We start from the raw sequence: 6,941 nt of genomic DNA on the forward strand, positions 1-6,941 counted from the left end.
GACAAGTTGCTAAGCCGGTGAAGCTTCTGTATTCCCGGTACGCTGCCTTCCCTCGGCTCGAGCTGTCCGCTCGGGTAAGCCAGGTCTAGAACAAACACCCAGGTTCTGAACCTAGTATAACAAAGCCACATGCCGGATCCCTAGTAGGAACGCTTATTTGCATCATGCGCATTTGACTTAGGGGACTCAACACAGGGGTTGGGTCCGTCTAGGACTAGCAACCTGAAGTGAAAAGACCATCCTGCTGCATACTGTGTGATTTATGCATTTACTTGTTTCAGACTTGCAGGCTGACCGGCTTCAAAAAATCGGAAATATTGGAAAATTGCGAAAAAGAAGGAAGTAACTGTGTAGAGAGTTAATTGCCTATTTTAGAAAAAAATAACCAATGCCCCAAATACTGGCGAAATTCTGCCGAAATTTTGGAAAAAATGAAAAAAAATATATTTTTTATAGTTTGTTTCACTCAAAAATGGCAAAAGAAAAAAATAGAAAAGAGTCTCTTATTTTCAGGTTGAAGAATAGGTTAGTCATTTTGTTGAAACGAAAAAAAATCTTCACTTTGTCTTGTTTTGAAAATGAAAAAAATAAAAGAAAAATAGTTTGTCTTGCCATGAAAAATGAAAATGAAAAAGAGTCTTGTTTTTTAAAATGTTTTTTTATTTTATTTATTTGTTATGAAAAAGAGTCTTATTTATTTGTCTTGCTCCATTTCTTCTTTATAAATCTTTCCTTCAAAAAATAAATAAAAATAAAAAAATAATTAAAAAAAAAGTCAGTTTATTTATTTATGATGTCCCGAACTACGCGGGTTTGATTCTCACCGGATGTGAGATACATAGGCAACCCTCATCGGGTCCAACCTCCCCTTTTGCTAAAATAGCCAAAAACAAATAAATAAACAAAAACAAAAAAACAAATAAACAAACAACATAGCCGAATGTTCCCGAAAAGGACGCCGGAAGACTGACTTTGCATAAATAGCCATCTTTTGGGTCATGTTTAAGATTTGATCCAGTTGACCCACACAGCCTTAAAAATCTTCGTCCCCGAGGCGTTGAAAGGCCGTGTTTGCAGTATTGAGTTTTCTATTTTGAAAAACGATAAAAAGAGTCATAAATAAGTCGGGTGATGCTGTTTTTGTCAAAAATAACCGAATGTTCCCGAAAGGGACGCCGGAGGGCTGACTTTGCATAAACAACCACCTTTGGGTCATTGTTTTAGATTTGGTCCAGTTGACCCACACAGCCTTAAAAATCTTCATCCCCGAGGCGCTGAAGGGCCGTGTTTGCAACACCAGGTTCTATTTTGAAAAAAAAACAAAGAGTCAGCGGTCAAGTGAATACCGTTTGCGCTTTTGGTCAAAATAAGCTGAGCCATCTTTGGCAGTGTCTTAAACCGTTCTTGCCGAAATAGCCTTAGAGTGTCTTTCAGTTGTCGAAAGGCTATTTTCGTAAAAGAAAGGACAAGTTTGTAAAGTGTCATAAAATAATCCTCCCCGGCCTCAAAATTCATGTGAAATTTGGAAGGGGCCACATTTGCAAAAAATAACCGTTCGGTTGCATTTGTCAAATGGAGAAAGGAAGCTGGCCATTTGTTTTTGGAGTTTGTAAATCTTTTGATTAGAATATGTGGGTTGTTTGATTTTCGAGTTTGTAGGTCATCTTCAAACCTTTGAAGCCCAGTTTGTTTTAATATGAAAATTGAAAAAAAATGTTTATTATTGTTTATCTTTTATTGGTCCGAACTACGCAAGGTCTGATTCATGCGGGGTCATGATACGTAGGCAATCTCCATAAGATTCGACCACCACTGAAAAAAGGAATAAAAAAATAAAAAAAAATAAAAAGAGAAAGAAAAATAAAGGAAGGATTGGGAGGCGTTCAAAGGGGCACAATTACAAGAAGCCGGAACGACGCACGTAATTGAAGTGAATGCAGGATAGAACGGTTTAATTGCTTAGGTGCATTGCATCTCTGATATATGATTATCTGTCAAATGCCCTAACACTAACGTGATGGCTTCACTTTGTTGTGTTCATATATAGAAAAGTGGTTGGTTGTGGTAATTCCTCCCTGCAAAGCAAAAAAAGGACAATGACACAGAACCTCAGAACCAAGTGGGTCGGTACCGATGATCGACAACAACTGGTCGAACGGAACAACGGATTGGTAGAAGAAGTGAAAATGCTGAGACAGCATGTGGCAGACATGTATCAGGCATGGACGACTGGGAAAGCACCACCCCCGCCACCGCCAAGCTTCTTAAACTCTGTCCTTACCCAAGCTCCCAACACCATAACGGATGATCCCCCATACTCTCCATCCCAACCCACTTATGGTAGCTTTCCCATGCTACCCGAGTAGCTCCATCACTCGTCAACGCTACTCCCCTCCCCAACACTACTTCTCCCCACGAGACTCCCAAAGACATGCTTCACTTTCCAAATACCCAGATCTACAAAAGGCCTATCCTCCCTCACAAGCCTACCGGAAGCCCCCTGGATCAGGTTTCCGGCCCAATCAAGCATTTAGGAACGAGAGGTTGCTGAAGCGAGGAAAGGCTCTCACCCCTATCGGAGTATCTTATGCAAGTCTGTTTGAAAGACTAAGGCATGCTGGCCTGATTGAGCCGCTCCCCGCATATACTCCAGATCCACGTGCAAGAAGCTTTGATCCTGCTGCACGATGCGCATACCACTCCAATGTCAGAGGGCACAACATTGAGAGCTGTCGTAATTTGAAAAGAGAAATAGAAAGGATGATCCAGGAAAATCTGATTGTGATCGATGACAGTGACATGGAGCACTCGAATCCTATTGGGAATTTGTTGACTGAGGTTGATAATATTGAAGTTGGTAATGGTCTTGGCAATATTAATGCAAAGCTCAGTGGCTAAGATGCCAGGTTCGATAATTGGTAGGATGCTCCGTTCCTTGGTTAGCAAGAGAGAAGCTTTTGGTGGCTTATTTTGTTGTCATTTCTAATGTCTGGATTATTAGGGTTATAATTCGGATATTATCTTTTGTCAAACTTTCTTATCTTTCCATTTTGTCATTGCGGTTTGTTTAAGTTTTGTCCAGGTTGTTTTAGGATTTTATTCTGGTTTGTTTTTGTTTGTTTTGTTATTCAAACCATTTCACCGGTAGTCTAATGCAAAATCCAGTCTTTTATTATTTCCAGTCATCTTTTTGTTTAGTCCTTTTATCATTTTTGTTCAGCGCCGATTCTCGTGACATGACATGCGCACACAGTTTGGGCCTAATCTTAAAAGTTAATCATAAAACCCCGAAAAGGTGATCAGAACGTTTAAAGGAAATAAGGACGGTTTGAGATTATTTGGAGCTCGAGTCATGTGGAACTAGGGCAAGTAAAACACAAAGAAAACCGTTAAAAGAAAGATTCGCCAAATTGGCATGAGGGTCGTTCATGATAATGAGGGTGAGAGTGTCGCCCGACGGTGCTTAGAAATGACAAATGAAAAAGCAAATGTGTGAATATAATTGTTAAGTCCAGCACCCTCAGAAGAGGCTACAAATCTTTGTGTTATTTACACTTGGTATGTTTTGAAGACTGGAATGACGAAGGCATTTTGTTCTGCTACCTAAACACTTTATCCTTCGTTACCCCTTTGAGCCTTATTTGTTTTTCTTTCGTACCCCTCGTTCGGAATCAGTAGCAACGACTAGAAAATACGAGCATGGAAGGTAAAGAAAAAGGAAAGAAAAAAAAAGGAAAGAAAAGAAAACAACAAAACGACAAAAGAGAAAGGAGAAATGAAAAAAAAAAGAAAATAAAAATGATAACGAAAACAAAAGAAAGTCAGAAGAAAAGAGAGGAAATGGGAACTACGTTTGACCTGATTCCTCAAAGAGGATACGTAGGCGTTTCACGGCTCGGTCATAGGGTGCATAATGTGCGTAATATACATAGTGTAACATAGTATAACAAAAATAAAAATCCCCAAGCAAGAAACTGGGGCAAAGGTTGCGCTTGTTGTAAACAAATATGGTTCCAAAGGTTGTAATTTTGAACCCCAAATTGATTTGTTTTTTGAGCCTTTAATACCCTTTCTTTCTAGCCTATCCAAAAACCCACATTACGGTCCAAAGAAAGACCTTCTGATCAGTCTTCAAAAGATGCCAAGTCAGACAAATGAGAGTCTTACCGGTGAACATAACACTTTGTTCCACAGTAGAAAGGACTCTAATCCCCAGCAGAAAGAGTCATATCGGCAACACTCCAAATCCCCAGCTGGAAAGTGGTACAAATGAGAGAGTCTTATCGGTGAAAACCTTCGCGGGCACCATAAGGCAATGAAAGCTGAGAGAAAAAACAAAATGAGAGAGGCTTGATAGTGAAAACCCTTTGGGCACTGCAAGTGGAATAAGATTGAGAATCAGATGGCGAATCGCCAAATGAAGATCTTAAAAGACGATTGACGGCGGAGGATAGGCCACATGTGCATGTCATGACCATTAGAGTCGGTATCTGCGTTTGATAGGTTTTCATTTATAGTTTCTTTTGTTAAAGAGTCATCTTTTTCCTTTGTCTTTTTATTCTGTTCCCTTTTATCTTTTTCCTTTCATAGAAAAATTCCCCAATAGAGTCTGTTTGGTCACAACAAGTGAGAATTGACTTCAATATATGTCATCAGCTTTCCAATTATGCAAGATGAGATCTAACTAGTACATCCAAGTGGTATAGTCAGCAAGGAACAAGCGCGAGGCCAATGTCAAGAAAGATATCCCCAGCAAAAGGGAATTGACAAAAGGATTGACGAATGTCAGGAGGGATATCCTTGCCGAAATCAAAGGTTGTAAACCTCAAGGCCAAGGCACGGGGACAAATCAAGGAGAGCAATGAACATGATTTGGGAAATTCATACAAGACTAAAAGTCGGGGAAATGCCAGTTTCCGAGCTATGCCACAAAAGAAGAGGGATATCCCCAGCAGAAAGGGATTATCCCCAGCAAATAATATCATCCCCAACAAGTTTTAGAACACAAAGCAAGGAAGGAGAAAGGGAAAAGCCATCCCAGTAGGAGTATCACAACCAACCACCGCGTTTTAAACTAACAAATTTTGTTTGATTTGAAACAGGTAAAGGAAATGGCATTGATGACGGAAATGCATGCCACAAGGGAGATTATCACACTGGGGCAGAAAATTTTCCTTTCATTTAGAAAATTTTCTGGAAGTCAGGTACCCATTTGGGGAAGAATAAAGATAACACCAGTTTCAAGGGAAGTGGTCTTTGAACCAGTGTTACCCCCAGCATAACAAGTTTTAATAAAGGAAGTTGTTCCCCAGCGGACAGAACAAAAGGATGAAACTTGTGCTCGGAAAAAGCAAAAGGCCAGTATCATTTCCAGCAGCCTTCAGAAGAGTGAAGCACTAGTTTTTAAGGAATCAAAATCCCCCAGCAGTGTTATCCTCAACAGCGTTATCCCCGGCTGATAACATTTTATCCCCAACAATGTTGAGAGAGAAAAGTTTTGAAGGAAGTAGCTTTGGAGAAAAGGGGAAGAAAGGAGACTCCCCAATAATATTATTCCCCAACAGGTAAGTAAATAATTCCCCAGCAGTGTTATCCCCAGCAGTTTCGAGGGAAGACAAAATAGGTAAGTAAATAATTCAGGAAGAAGGAAATGGTTCACGCATAGGAGACACACTTCCTAAATTAAGATTTCATTCATAGGAGACGCACTTCCTAAAGTATTTTCATTCATAGGAAACGCACTTCCTAAGTTTATTTTTACCCCATAGGAGACGCACTTCCTAAGTTTATTTTTACCCAAGGAGACGCACTTCCTAAGTTCATTTTTACCCCATAGGAGACGCACTTCCTAAGTTCATTTTACCCCATAGGAGACGCACTTCCTGAGTTTATTTTTATCCCTAGGAGACGCACTTCCTAAGTTTTATTTCATGCATAGGAGACGCACTTCCTGAATTAAGTTTTCATTAATAGGATACGCACTTCCTAAATTAAGTTTTCATTAATAGGAGACGCATTTCCTAGTTCAAAATCATTAAAGTTTCACCCATAGGAGACGCACTTCCTAAGTTTATTTTTACCCCTAGGAGACGCACTTCCTAGTCTGGTTCATTTAAGTTCATTTGTAGGAGACACACTTCCTAGTTTGAATCATTGAAGTTTCACCCATAGGAGACGCACTTCCTAGGCTGGGTCTTTCAGGTTATATTTTGCTTTAGGAGACGCACTTCCTGATTTTGGTTCATACAAGTTTTACTCGTAGGAGACGCACTTCCTAGTTGGGTTCATCCGCCCTCAAAATAGGATATGTTGGGTTCATCCGCCCTCAAATATGATTTTATTTTTCCAAGTTGTTGTTGAAATCATACGCCCTCGAATAGGATATTTTGGGTTCATCCGCCCTCGAATAGGATATTTTGGGTTCATCCGCCCTCGAATAGGATATTTTGGGTTCATCCACCCTCAAAATAGGATATTTTGGGTTGTTGAAATCAAGAGCCCGCCTGAAGAGAGGAAAGGCGTTTCATTTTTAAAAGTTGTTGAAATCTCGCCAGCCTAAAGAAAGGAATGGCATTTTATTTTCAAAGTTGTTGAAGTCAGGAGCCCGCCTGAAGAGAGGAAAGTCGTTTCATTTTTAAAAGTTGTTGAAATCTCGCCAGCCTAAAGAAAGGAATGACATTTTATTTTCAAAGTTGTTGAAGTCAGGAGCCCGCCTGAAGAGAGGAAAGGCGTTTTATTTTTAAAAGTTGTTGAAATCTCGCCAGCCTAAAGAAAGAAATGACATTTTATTTTCAAAGTTGTTGAAGTCAGGAGCCCGCCTGAAGAGAGGAAAGGCGTTTTATTTTTCAAGTTGTTTAAATCTCGCCAACCTAAAGAAAGGAATAGCATTTTATTTTCAAAGTTGTTGTTGAAGTCAGGAGCCCGCCTGAAGAGAGGAAAGG

This window comes from Nicotiana tabacum, chromosome 5 (genome assembly GCF_000715075.1).
Source record: "Nicotiana tabacum cultivar K326 chromosome 5, ASM71507v2, whole genome shotgun sequence".
Taxonomy (NCBI): domain Eukaryota; kingdom Viridiplantae; phylum Streptophyta; class Magnoliopsida; order Solanales; family Solanaceae; genus Nicotiana; species Nicotiana tabacum.